The following is a 12,250-nucleotide window of genomic DNA, read 5'->3' as shown; positions in this document are numbered from 1 at the left end:
CAGGACGGAGCAGACCTGTGTCTGCCTGGCCCTTTGCCACAGGAAGGGAAGCAGCTAGAAAGTGAATCATGCCCATGTATCAAGTGTCATCTCACAGCAATTCTACTCACAGGGTCCTAGAAGCTACTTTAAGTACTCTTCCCTGTGAGTAGGGAAGGAGGAGGCTTGAGAATGTCCCCCGCAATGTCCCGTGCCCCTTACTCTCCCCTGTGACCAGGTAGCTCCTGACCATGCTACCCTCCTACAAATAACACCCAGACCTAAAAAAACACCACAAAACAATGATCCAAAGGCATCAGTAGGTGACAAAGATCAGGCAGATTCTCAAGTGGAGATGTCAGTTCTAACAAAGGAAAGGCATCAGGAGGTCGAGATTTTTGTGGGGAGTTTTAGCCTGAGGGCAAGCTGAAATCAACACTCCATGCAGCTAAAACTCCAGCAGAAACCAGAGAACTGAGGTGGGACAACCATGGCTGCTGGACAAGTGAGGGGGGCACTCAGAAAGGACAGAGCCCCAAATCCTGTGTTTAAACGCTGCCCAGGTCTCTGGTTGAGCCCTGAACCATGTACACAGAGAACAGACTGGAACAGCAGGAACGGATTAAGCTGCTGCCCAACAGACAGAGCTTGCCTTCTGAGCCCAACCCAGTGCACTGTCTGCTAGGGAACAAAAACAGAAACAAAAAACATTCTTCTTCAGATATAACATAATCCAGAGTCTCTGCAAGTGACATTCACGAGGTCCAAGACACAATCCGAAACTACTTCACATGTGGAAATTTAATAGCATCAGACCTGGTCCAGGAGAGATGGTGAGGTGCAACAGTTCTCAAAGTGAGGGGCCCTGGGACACTTTAAAGGTCTACGAGGTCAAAACTACTTTTACAATGCTAAGATGCTATCTGGCTTTTTTCCTTTTCATTCTCTTTCAAGTGTACAAGTGTACGGTAGAGTTTTCCAGAAGCTACATGATGTGTGATGTCAAGACTGACTGAATGTAAAAGTAGATATGAGAATCCACTTGTCTTCTACTAAGCCAGACACTGAAGAATTTCACAAAAATGTGGAACAATGCCCGTTTTCTTACTAATTTTTTCTAATTTTGAAAACAATTTTTTTCATAGAATTATAGGCTTTTATTGTTATTTTAACAAACCAATAGATTATTTTTTTAATCTCTTAGTTTTAATTTCTGGTAAATATAGATAAACAAAAGTTCTTTGGGGTCTGAGGTAAGTTTTAAGAGGTTAGGGGTTCTAAGACCAGAGTTTGAGAATTGCCAGTGAGAGGCAGTTACTCTCAGACTCCAGCCAGCATCTGCCTCACCTGGGGAGCTTGTTAAACCAATGCTTCACCCCACCCCTTAAGTTTCTGATTCAGTAGGTCTGCAGTGGGGCCTAAAAACTTGTGCAGATCTAACAAGTTCCCAGCCGATGCTGCTCTGGGGCCCACTCTGGTAAAGGCTGCTTGGAGCACAGACCAGACCCCGGCAAGACCAAGGAATTCATTTCCCATCCCAGCTGCCACGAGTGTTGCCTGCTAGACGGCTTACAGCTGAGCCCCTCCTTGGGCATTGCCCTGGGCAGAAAGAGCTGCCTGTCCTACAGGCCACCTCCACTCCAGGGACAGCACATCCCATGACCGGACGTTGTGGCATACAAAGACCTGGCCCTCTGCCTCAAAGCAGAACAGCGCTGGAGAGCCCACACAGTGTTGGGGCTCCCCAGGGGATCAGCTGGGGCCCTCATGGCACCTACATCACAGTTTAACCCCTCCCTCTGTCCAGTCTGCGGCCATCATTCCCTCCCAGAAGTTGTTTCCAACAGCGTCCCTAATAAACACACATCCCCATTTCAGAGTCACCCTGACCCCTCCGACTGCCCAACCCCCACCACAACGCCGGCAACAGACCTATAGCAAGTGGAATAAAGGACAGACCTGTTTGCAGCCTCTGGAGTCTCCAATCTCTCTGACGGCAGAGTGGCAGTTCTAACGGCCAGACTTTCTTTGCTTTTTGGTACTTCTGAGCAAGTCTGAGGCTCAAGTCTCTAGTCTCGGGAGTGTGGTTCTCCTGCCCAGCATTCCCGTTGCTGGGCGGAGTCCTGGAAGGATGGTGGGGGCAGTGATCAGGGTTAGTCAGCTGACAATGGGGCTGAAGCCCGCCCACACCAGCTCCCAGGTGCTGACCATTACATTTTTAGGAATTTTCCAAGCTAGCTGTTAACACAGCTATTTTAAACATCAAATTATATCAATTTATGATTAAATAAATTTTATTAAAGCAAAGGTACTATGTATTCAAAATGTATCACTTTATATTTTGCTACTTTTTACTATCATCTTTGCTCTTAAGCTTATTTACATCTACAGCATCTCTGTTGTCCCTATGGTACCATTATATATTATTTTCACCTACAGACATACTAGATAAGCTTGAGAGCTTAAATATTGTAAAATGTAGCAAGATAGTGAGGGAAAAAGCAAAGTCAAATGGCAAGGAGGTAAAAGAGTTGCTAAGCTCTATGAGAAAACAGCCAGTAAGGGGTTGAAAGTGTATCTTCCAGCTCAGGTCAGAAACAGCCCATTTCAACAGCTCTCACCTGGAGACCAGCAGAGGCACTATTCCTCTTGCTGTTTGCTGATGACAGCTCTGTGCCTTCCCCACTAGTGTGGTTGGAATTATGATCTCTCATCTATTCATCTGGTCCTATCTATTCACACCTACTTCCAACTCCGTGCTTAGCACCAGAACAGGGAGGACACGGCACTGACCCTGGATAGTTCAAGTCTCGTGGAGACATATACACACCTCATAAAATGCAGTGACATGTGCACATTGTCATAAAAAGAGAACCTCATAAATGTCTGTTGAACAGAACTGGAAGCATCAGGTGACGGATGGTGTACTAGGGAAACCCTCACAGAAGAGAGGACATATGAGCTATGTTTTTCCAGAACACCAGGGATCTTGCCAGGTAGAGTGCCAATTGGAAAGAGTGTTATGGGCAAAGGCACAGAAATAATTCAGGATACAGCCTTTGATTTTTGGTCATGGGGACTATGTAGAGCTGCCCACACTCTCCCCTGTTCCCTGAAGACCACATGTTGTCTGATCTGCATTAGGTCTGCAGGCATCAGAGGGAGGCAGCTGGCTTATGTGGGAATCACAGCCCTGACTAAGGCCATGCTCACAGGCTCTTGTAAGCCTCTGAGCTAACTGGACAGGATTTCTGTATTTGTGTGCTCTCACATCTTTGTATGATGATTCAGAGGTTTTATGATTAATCTCACATTGGAAGGGGCATCCAGGAACTGACTCCCCTGAAAATCTTCCAAAGGTAGGATTTACTTCTTGTTGGGGATGGTTTAGACAGATCTGGTAGGTGGAAGGTGTTGAGAGGGTATCACAGTGACCTGTAACCTTTGCTGTCTGATTCAAGGATCAAGTCCTGAGTTTGTCCACTGACCTTCAACTTGGAATAATTGGTTCAGATGGATTAAAATCCTGGCAAAGGTCCTAGAAGCTCCAGCAGCCTGTGTTTAAAAGTTCTTCCATTTCCTATACATCAAAAGAGGAGGTTACTGTGGCACTGAAATCAGGATATAGAATGGGTCCCTCCAGACTTCTGTGTAGTCAAAACTTCGAGGCTTTTCTCTGGGACCAAGAGGCTTCAGTGAGCAGCCAGGAGCAATGGACAGACAGCACACTGCAGCCAAATGAGGACACCCTGTCTCAGCTGTCACATCAATGGGGAAGACTGACAGGTTCCAAGCTGGCAAGTCCTAAGCCTTTCAGATATATCATATCATAATAAACGTGCTTGCGTGTCTGTCTCCCTGGTAAACCTGCCAGCTCCTAGTGGGCTGGGTCTGGTTTGCCTCTGGGTCCCAAGTGTTGGAGAGATAGATGAATGGATGGATAGATGATCAATGTTGTCCTACAGGAGCTCATTTTGAAAATCGCAAGTCACTTAAAAATGTTTACTGGACACTAAACTATGTGCAAGGCACGTTTCTAAGTGTTTTTTAATTTAATTTTCATAACACTTCTATGAGACATGTATTATTAGTATCCTTATTTTACAAATGAGGAAACTCTTAGAAAAGATTACTCTTTCTCAAGATCGCACAGCCAGCAAGAGAAAGAACTAAGATTCAGATCCACTCTGCCTGACTCCACAGTCTTCATTCTCAAACACAACTGGGTAATGGAAATACCCTAGTGCCATGGCTGCTGACGGGAGGCAGGGAATGAGGTAGGCTGGGGCAGTGAGAGCATGATTCCTTGGGGGAGTGGGATGGAAATGGAGGGCTAAAGGATGGCTACCATCTGGAGAGCTACAACGGGGATGTAAGAATGTTCCAGAATAGAGGGCGGGGTGAGCAGAAGATTGCTGAAGGCTTCAGTGGTCTATGCCAGTCAGTGAGAAGACGGGAGACAGACAGGGTTGAAGGAGCAGTCTGCGGCCAAATACAGCTCAAACTCAACCTTCCTCCTCTGTTTCCCTGAGGTCTGTCCATTCAGCTGAACAAAGATGTCAGTCCTGCAAGTGAGGCAGCTGCCTGCTGCCTGCTCCTCATGGTTTAGCCAGCCTTGCTGGAGGTCTCCACAGGGGCGAGTGCTGCCATTGTGAGAGGCAAAGAAAACAGGCTGAATCTGAGGCAGATTTGCAAGGAAGCAGGAAGCCACTTAAGGCTCTTGCCGAGAGGAACTGCAGCACTCAGTGTTCAATTAGAAAGCATAATAAAGAGGGCACTTGAAGCAAGTTACAGGGCAAAGGAAAACAGTTCCATTACGTCTGAAAATGGGGCAGAGGGTGCTCCTCAATTCAGATTATGAGGTGAACGTATTACATAAATCATCAGTATGGGTGTTGAAGACTCTGGGAAGGGGTAGAAAGAATCAGTAGACATAAGAGAGGTCTACATGCCAGGCAATGTGCCAGGCACTCCACATGTATCACCTAATTAAATTCTTAGAACACTTCTATGAGGATATAGGGTCAGAAAGGTTAACTGACTTACCTAAAATCATCCAGGTTTAAGTTGTTGAGTCATATTTGAAAGCCAATTCAAGCTTCAGGCTCTAAGCGTGTTGTATGACTAGTCTCCTTCTGCAAAAATATTCCACATATCTTCTTCTCCAGAGTAGAGTATGATCTGCTGCAGTGAAAACAAGGTGTGCCAGCTGTTAGCAGTACGAGAACACACTAGGTCACGCAAAGTGTAGGGAGCAAGAAGGGCAATGAGAACAGCTGTTAGAACTCAGATGCAGTTTCTCAACCTTTTGATGAGTAAATAAATGTATAACACTTTTTAAACTTGGAGGGATTATATGCAAAGAAATTATCATAGTGACTAGTCCACAACTAGTGTATAATAAATGTAGTTTGTTATTATCTGAAGCATTAAACTTGCTTGAGGAGTTGCAGAAATGTCTTCCTAATTGGGAATTACAATAGTAGACAATCAGTAAAGTCCTTTCAGGTTCTAAAATTCTGTAATTGTTTCTGCCTTCTCCATCCTGACCTTCAAGGTTTTCTTAGAAAATTTACAAACTGCATAAAAATATACAGCTCAATCCTAGTCCCTCTCCTGAGGGGCATCCACAGTTGACATTCATTGTATTTCCTTCCACTCTGTTTTCTTAAGTGTTTTTTATATTATTAAAGGTTATTCTATTATGATAACTCACAGAGAAATAAATGTGACAATGAGTGTGTATATGTCCATGAACGACTGAAAAATTGTGCTGAACACGGGAATTTGACACAACATTGTAAAATGATTATAAATCAATAAAAAATGTTAAAAAAAAATTAAGGTTATTCTACACAAATGTCTACCATGTTTTCTTAATTTAACTTTGTATCATATTTTCTCACAACCTTCAAATTCCTCTAAATATCACTTTAAATCAGTGAATAATGATCCAACACTTGAAGATTTCTTTGATGTTGAACATTTAGCTTGTTTACAACTTTTGGCTAAAAGAAATAACGCTTCAATTTATATCTTTGAACAATAAACATAGCATATAAAATTATTTCCTCAGAACAGAAACTTCAAATGGCAGCAGAAATTCCAGTGCTTTTATACATGTCATCCTCATTCCTGATTTTTTTAACCAGCTAAAGCTACATCTTCAAGTTTGTTTTTTTTATTAGGATAGCTTTGTGAGTGGTATACTTATTTAACGTCAGGATATCTGAGAGTGTTTCCCTATTGCTTTCATATATGAATTACTGTATCTTACTACCTTCTCAACAACTTTGTTCTCTTATCCTCTGTTATTTAGTATCAGAAAAACAAAAGAAATGTTTGGGGCCAGCCAAGTACTATTTATTTGTGGGTCATTTAGGGGCCATCTGAAAGGATGCTTATAGAATTATTTTATTTATAAAGAAAGTAAGTAAAATATTTGATTTCAGATTTATATTTAGATGTAGGTCATTTTAATTGATTCTATCTGGGAATGTGTAGTAAGATCTGCTTCTCTGCCTCCACAATATCTTACTATTAAAGTACCTCCTTAAAAAAAAAAAACAAAAAACTCTGCAAAATTTCCTTCAATTATGTTCTTGATTATTGATTCAATAGCAATGATTCTGGATTTCTCCTCAGTTTCTTATAACTGTTAAGTGTGATTACTATTCACTGCTTTTTCTCTATATGTTATCACCCCCATTTTAATATTTGTTCCATTCCTCTAATCATCAAATATATTTTAAAGTTGTTATCTGCATCACTAAATTGAACTTTTTGCAACTTCTGATTGTTAATGTTTCTAATGTAGATTTAATTCTGTATTTTTAGTTTACCTGAAATCTTTGTCTATCTTTATTTTCTTTATCTTCCCTGAAATCCTTATTTTTTTATCTTGTATTTTCATTTTAGCTTATTCTATCCTTGAGGATTTCTGCTTTTTTTCCACAGAGGCTATATTTCCTGGCAGCTTTTTAGTATCCAAATAATTTCCTAAACTTTTTTTCTGATTCCTGTATACCGTATCTTCAAAGATCTGCTATTCCTCTGCATCTACAAAATAACGTACCTTTTACCCATCTATTCTCATGGATCTCATGTTTTTTCTCTCATGAGCTTGAATAAGGGAGCTTTATCCAGAGCCAACTGTTGGTATAAGTGTTACCCATCTTTGGTCCCTTTGAACACTAGTCAACTTTTCCTTGTTTTCTTATTTTATAACCAAAGAGCAAAATGATAAGCAAAGCTGCCAGTCCAATTTACTTGTTTCCATGAGGCACCTTCCCAGCACCCTTATCTAGCCTGGGAAGGCATCTACTGGCCTTCCTGGACTTCTTTATTCTAAACGAATGGAGAACGCCACAGGCAATGATTCCAAATATGTCTTATTATCAGAATACCTCTTTCATGTGTATCTGAATTATTTTACTTATGATTGAAAAAAAAAAACACAAAACCAAAACCGAAAAAAACCTCTCGAGAAAAAAAAATGCTTGTACACACTGATAGACCATGCACACTCCCCTCCTCCCACATATTTTCTTTAGTTGTCTTAGTTTATGTCCCAGAATAGTATAAAATTTGCTCAAAAATATGTGTGTTTATGTGTATAGCGCACTGAAGAAATGAAGGGGCAATTTTTCGTCTGTGCAAAAAGCAGTATCTGAGCAATTGAGAGACTGCCCCCTTTTCTTCACTGTGTTTTGAACTATGTGGATAGTGGTGAACAAAGGTACTGTCCACTTACTTTAGGATGAGAAGGGCTTTTTCATAGGTGAGTTAATGGAAATTTGAGAAATGCTGCATCTGGCTAAGCCAGAAGCCAACATTAGGAACCAAAATGTCTAACCTGACTTTGATGAGTCATAGAGGCTAGGCTAATCCATTCTAGACTGTATTTGATTCCTCTTACAAGCAAGTTTTACTGGCATAACCCCTTTTTTCTACTCACCTTCATCATCAACTTCCTAGTATCTCTGCCTCTCCATTTTTAAAAGTAGTTCTCTCTTTCATTTAAAGTAAGCCTCTACTTTTTCCCCTTGAACTATGAAGCTTTCAAATATTCCTCTTGCCAGGACAAACTTTATGCAACAATGAAGAGACATTCCTGTCGCAACGAGTTGTGGGAATAGTCATTTTCTCCTACATGTCTCTAGTTTATTGAACATAGATATCATCCATTTCTAATGGAATGGATAGTTACACTTAATTATTTTTTACATCATTTCCCACTAATGTGTTTAGGGGAAGTGATTATTGGAGATGTGATTGAAGCACTAGAAATGCCATTTGGTAGACAGATGGTTCATCTCAACCTACGAGCTCCATCCATCAATAGGAAACGGAGTCACCCCACCGTGGGAGAGTGGGTGTGTGAAACCCCATGTTTGTGTGTGTGCGTGCACGTGCAGGCATGTGGTCATACAGGCTGTTAGTTATAACTTTCTGTGTGCAGAGAGGACCAGTATAAAGAGTTTCAAGACTCATTAAAATAGTGTCCATTGTGAAGTGACAAGCTCCGCAGATCTCTGAGTGAATAATGTTCCCTTTAGTGACTTTCTACATTTCAAGATGCAATGATCATTCAGAACTCATTACCATCTGAAAGAACACAGGGAGTTCATAGAAACTGGGCAAATGTCTTTCACCAATGTTAATTCTTGCCATGGGCAAAAGAAATAGAAGCTGCAGAAGGAGGAATAAATGCCCACCCTCACTCCTCTCCCTCCTTCCTCACTCACTCTGGTTGTCTACCATCTCTCCTTCCCTAGAGTGGGACAAACCAGCTCTCAACAATCCTTGCTTCCCTCACCACTTTAATCTTTGTTTTCATTGTCAAATAATTGCAGCAGGCTTCGCTTCTTACCCATTGGAAACTCTCTCCTTTCACTGAAATTACATCTCTGTTGAGAGACTTAATACTGGTCTTGGTCCAAATTCCAGCCTCAGATATCCTCTTTCTAAATAAAATCATCCAGAAAAAAACGAATAAAAGCAAGCATAAACAAAAGTTCTCACCACAAGTATGAACTGTAAAATTACAAATAATGACAGCTTAGAACCTCCAAAATTTTTTGAATGATATGTATGGCATGTTGCCAGATTACTGAAGTTCCTGAATAGCCTTTCTATCCAAATGCAAATAGTAGTTCATGGAGGGTCTAATACATGTCAGGCATAAGCTTAGATAAAAAGCTGAATGATACATGGTCCCTTTCCTGTAGGAGCTCTCTGTACAGATACTGATAGACAAACAAGATGAGAAACAGCAGCACAGTGTAGACCTAAGATCACCCATGGCAGCAGCAACAGAGAAGTGACTATCTGGAGATTTGGAGAGGATATCAGGAAGAGGTGACTTGTTAGCTGGGTTTTGAAGACTGAACAGGAATTCAATAGGCTGAAAAATAGTAGGAGCAAAGCATGGAGATATTAAAGAGCAAAGCATGTTATGCGGAAGGCAAGAAGTTCAGCATGGTGGGAACACAGTCGTGGGGGGGGTGCAGGAAGAGCAGTGTAAAACGGGGTTGGGGAAGCAGGTAGAGTCTTGATTCTGAAGGTAGTGTAAAACATGTGAAGACTTTTACCTTAGAGATGGTGGGCAACCACTACAGGGTTCTCAAGAGAGAAGTGATGGGATCCAATTCTTAGAGTTCATTCAGGCTGCGGTGTAGGACAGGAGCGGGGTTGGAGATGTGGCAACAGGGTAAAGAAAACCAACCAGGAATGCTATGGCCATGCTCCCAGCAAGAAAGGAGCTCAGATCACAGCAGGGAAGGGATGTCTCTGTGCATCCTCAGAGAGCACAAATCTTCCGCTTTAGCTAACATATACAGAACATCAACAGTTGTCCAAGGAACAAAATGGGAGAAGGTCCAGAGATGGTTTCTGCTCTGTCCTGACACACTCAACTCCAATGCAGTCTAAAAGGAAATTTTGCATTTGGTCCTATTTCCCCATTTGCATTTCACTGTTGTCTGAGATAGTGAGAACTATTCTAAGAAGCATCTGTGATGGTTTCCACTTACAACCATTCACCGCCTGATCATGACTCCCCTTTCATTTTAAAACAAGGTGGTTTGTTTGCACGGATAAATAGCCTAAATAAAGAACCCCAGTGAGTCTCATTGGAAAACAGCTCTGTATGCCAAACAACAGTTTAATATTCCTTCAGTAGAAGATCTCTCTCCTAGGGAAACCATCTCAAAAACTGTCAGCCTCCTCTTGAGAACTTTTCTGTTTATTTCTGAAGCAGATTATGGGCCAGCAGCGCCCTCTCCTGGCATCTTGAAGTTATAGCTCAACATTCCCTTTTCCAAAGACCAAGGAGGTTTTTCTATAGGAAGAAGCCACTGTTAATATTACTTCTCTCTACCCGGAGACTGAAATTAACTACTCAATTATCAGGGAACAAGAGTTGTGGCTGGAATAGAGATCAAGGAGAAGGCTATTTTTCAATGGGTAGGGTAACGGGGACAGCTGAAGTATTAACCAAACAAAAAGCCTAAATGTGTGCTCCAGAGTTGGGTTCAAGGGTCAGCATCACCCCTTATCCACCATGACCCTGGACAGGTCATTTTCCCTTTGCTACCCTCACAGGACCCTCATGAGCATTAGATACAATATGCTTCTGAAAGCATCTGCACATAGTAAACGCTCAATGTATGTTATATAAAAATCTGAAATTTCCCTAAAAGGGTATAATTGATGCAATTCTTCTGGGAAAAAAATGGCTAGCAAGTATCAAGAACCTTAAAATGTATGGATCTTTTGAATCAATAGTTATATTTTTAGAATTTTTCCTAAGGAAAAATAAACTGCGGAAAAAAATGAATGTACAAAGATGTTCATTATGGTGTTACACATAATCCGAGTTATAAATAACCCAAAGGCCAAAAAACTAAGGAAATAGCCAGGTAAACTCGGCATATCCATACCATATTTTCATGCTGCCCTTTAAAATCAAGGTTTATAAAAATTTGTTAATTAGTTTAAATATTTATGATGTTAAGAAGAGCAGGCTGTATATTTTGTCAAGTGTAACATCAAAGTTGTAAATATAAAAAATAGGAAAACATTTTAAAATGGGATACAGAAAAATAGTTACCTTCAGATAATGCTGAGAGAAGTGAAAATTTGTAATGCCAATCTGGACAGCTTTTTAGACACATTTGTTAAAATAAAATGTATACATATGGCTTTATTCTTGGGTAATTACTCCAGAGAAAAATGAGCATCAGAAATGCACATAAGGATGCTTATCAACACATTTTTACGATGGGAAAAACCAGAAACAACTTGCATGTGCATCCATAAGGAAATAATTGCATGAATTAGGATACGTGGGTCCGTCTGGATAGACCAGGAGATGCTGTGGGTGCAAAGAACATCCAAATCTCGATGCCTTAAGAAAACAAAAAAAGCTTATTTCTCACTCACACTGTCTGCCTATCACTCTTAGGCTGTGGACTCAGCTCTGTGTCACCTGAGATCCAGGTGGGGCTGTGCTGTCCCAGATGGTAGCCGCTATCCACTAAGACTAAGACAGGGCTGCTGGGCCCTTGGGATGTGGCTGATTGGCACTGATATACAATGTAAGTTAAAATATGCACTGGGTTTCAAAGGCATTGTATGAAAAATGTAAGGTATCTCAATAATGTTTAATCTTGATTACATGATGAAGTGCTAACAGTTTAAATGTACTGGATAAATAACATATATTAACAAAATTAATTTGATCTGTTTTAAAGTTCTTTTTAAAATGTGGCTTTTAGAGCATTTCAAATTACAGAGTAGCTAGTGTTACATTTTTATTGGACAACACTAGTCTAAAACTTCCCTAGTCCCAAAGGCAGAGGAAAAGAGAGAGATGGAGAAGTTCTTGTTGGCTCTTAAAGCTCTTACCTGGAAGTGACACATGTGACTTTGGTTTACATGTCCTTGACTGAAGGAAAGTGCACTGGCACACCAGAGTTTATTAAACTCAGTGAGGAACTGCAGTCCTGTCAGGGCCCCAGAAGGAGAGCAAGAAGTAGGGTATCGGGAAACAGCCTTCCCATGGACCGCACCAGGGAACACCTTGCAGGGGGTTAAAACGGTATCAGCTTCACATGAGCTGACACAGAAAGAGTCCAAGACATATGACTGAGTGAAGAAGCAGGTTCACCATACACACTGCATCATACCACTTATAACCCCCCCACACACACATACACAGAAAAAACCCGCACATTTGATGACAGCATACACATATAGGTAACTGCCT

General features: G+C 41.2%; 1 long non-coding RNA gene across 3 annotated transcripts in view; it reads right to left on the bottom strand.

Annotated features, from left to right (window-relative positions):
- LOC116662722 overlaps window positions 1-12,250 on the bottom strand; it is a 203,791-nt gene that overhangs the window by 124,575 nt on the left and 66,966 nt on the right. For 2 of the 3 annotated variants that reach the window (XR_004318729.1, XR_004318728.1), the window contains exons 6-7: window positions 5,026-5,163; window positions 1,939-2,102 (exon numbers count right to left, since the gene is read on the bottom strand). This is a non-coding gene — a long non-coding RNA (uncharacterized LOC116662722). Of the gene's footprint in view, window positions 1-1,938; window positions 2,103-3,467; window positions 3,560-5,025; window positions 5,164-12,250 lie in introns of all 3 variants that reach the window. The other variant, XR_004318730.1, reaches the window with a different exon arrangement.

This window comes from Camelus ferus, chromosome 3, assembly GCF_009834535.1.
Source record: "Camelus ferus isolate YT-003-E chromosome 3, BCGSAC_Cfer_1.0, whole genome shotgun sequence".
Lineage (NCBI taxonomy): Eukaryota > Metazoa > Chordata > Mammalia > Artiodactyla > Camelidae > Camelus > Camelus ferus.
The sequence above is the reverse complement of the archived record's forward strand: the minus strand, read 5'-3'. Positions and strand labels throughout refer to the sequence as shown.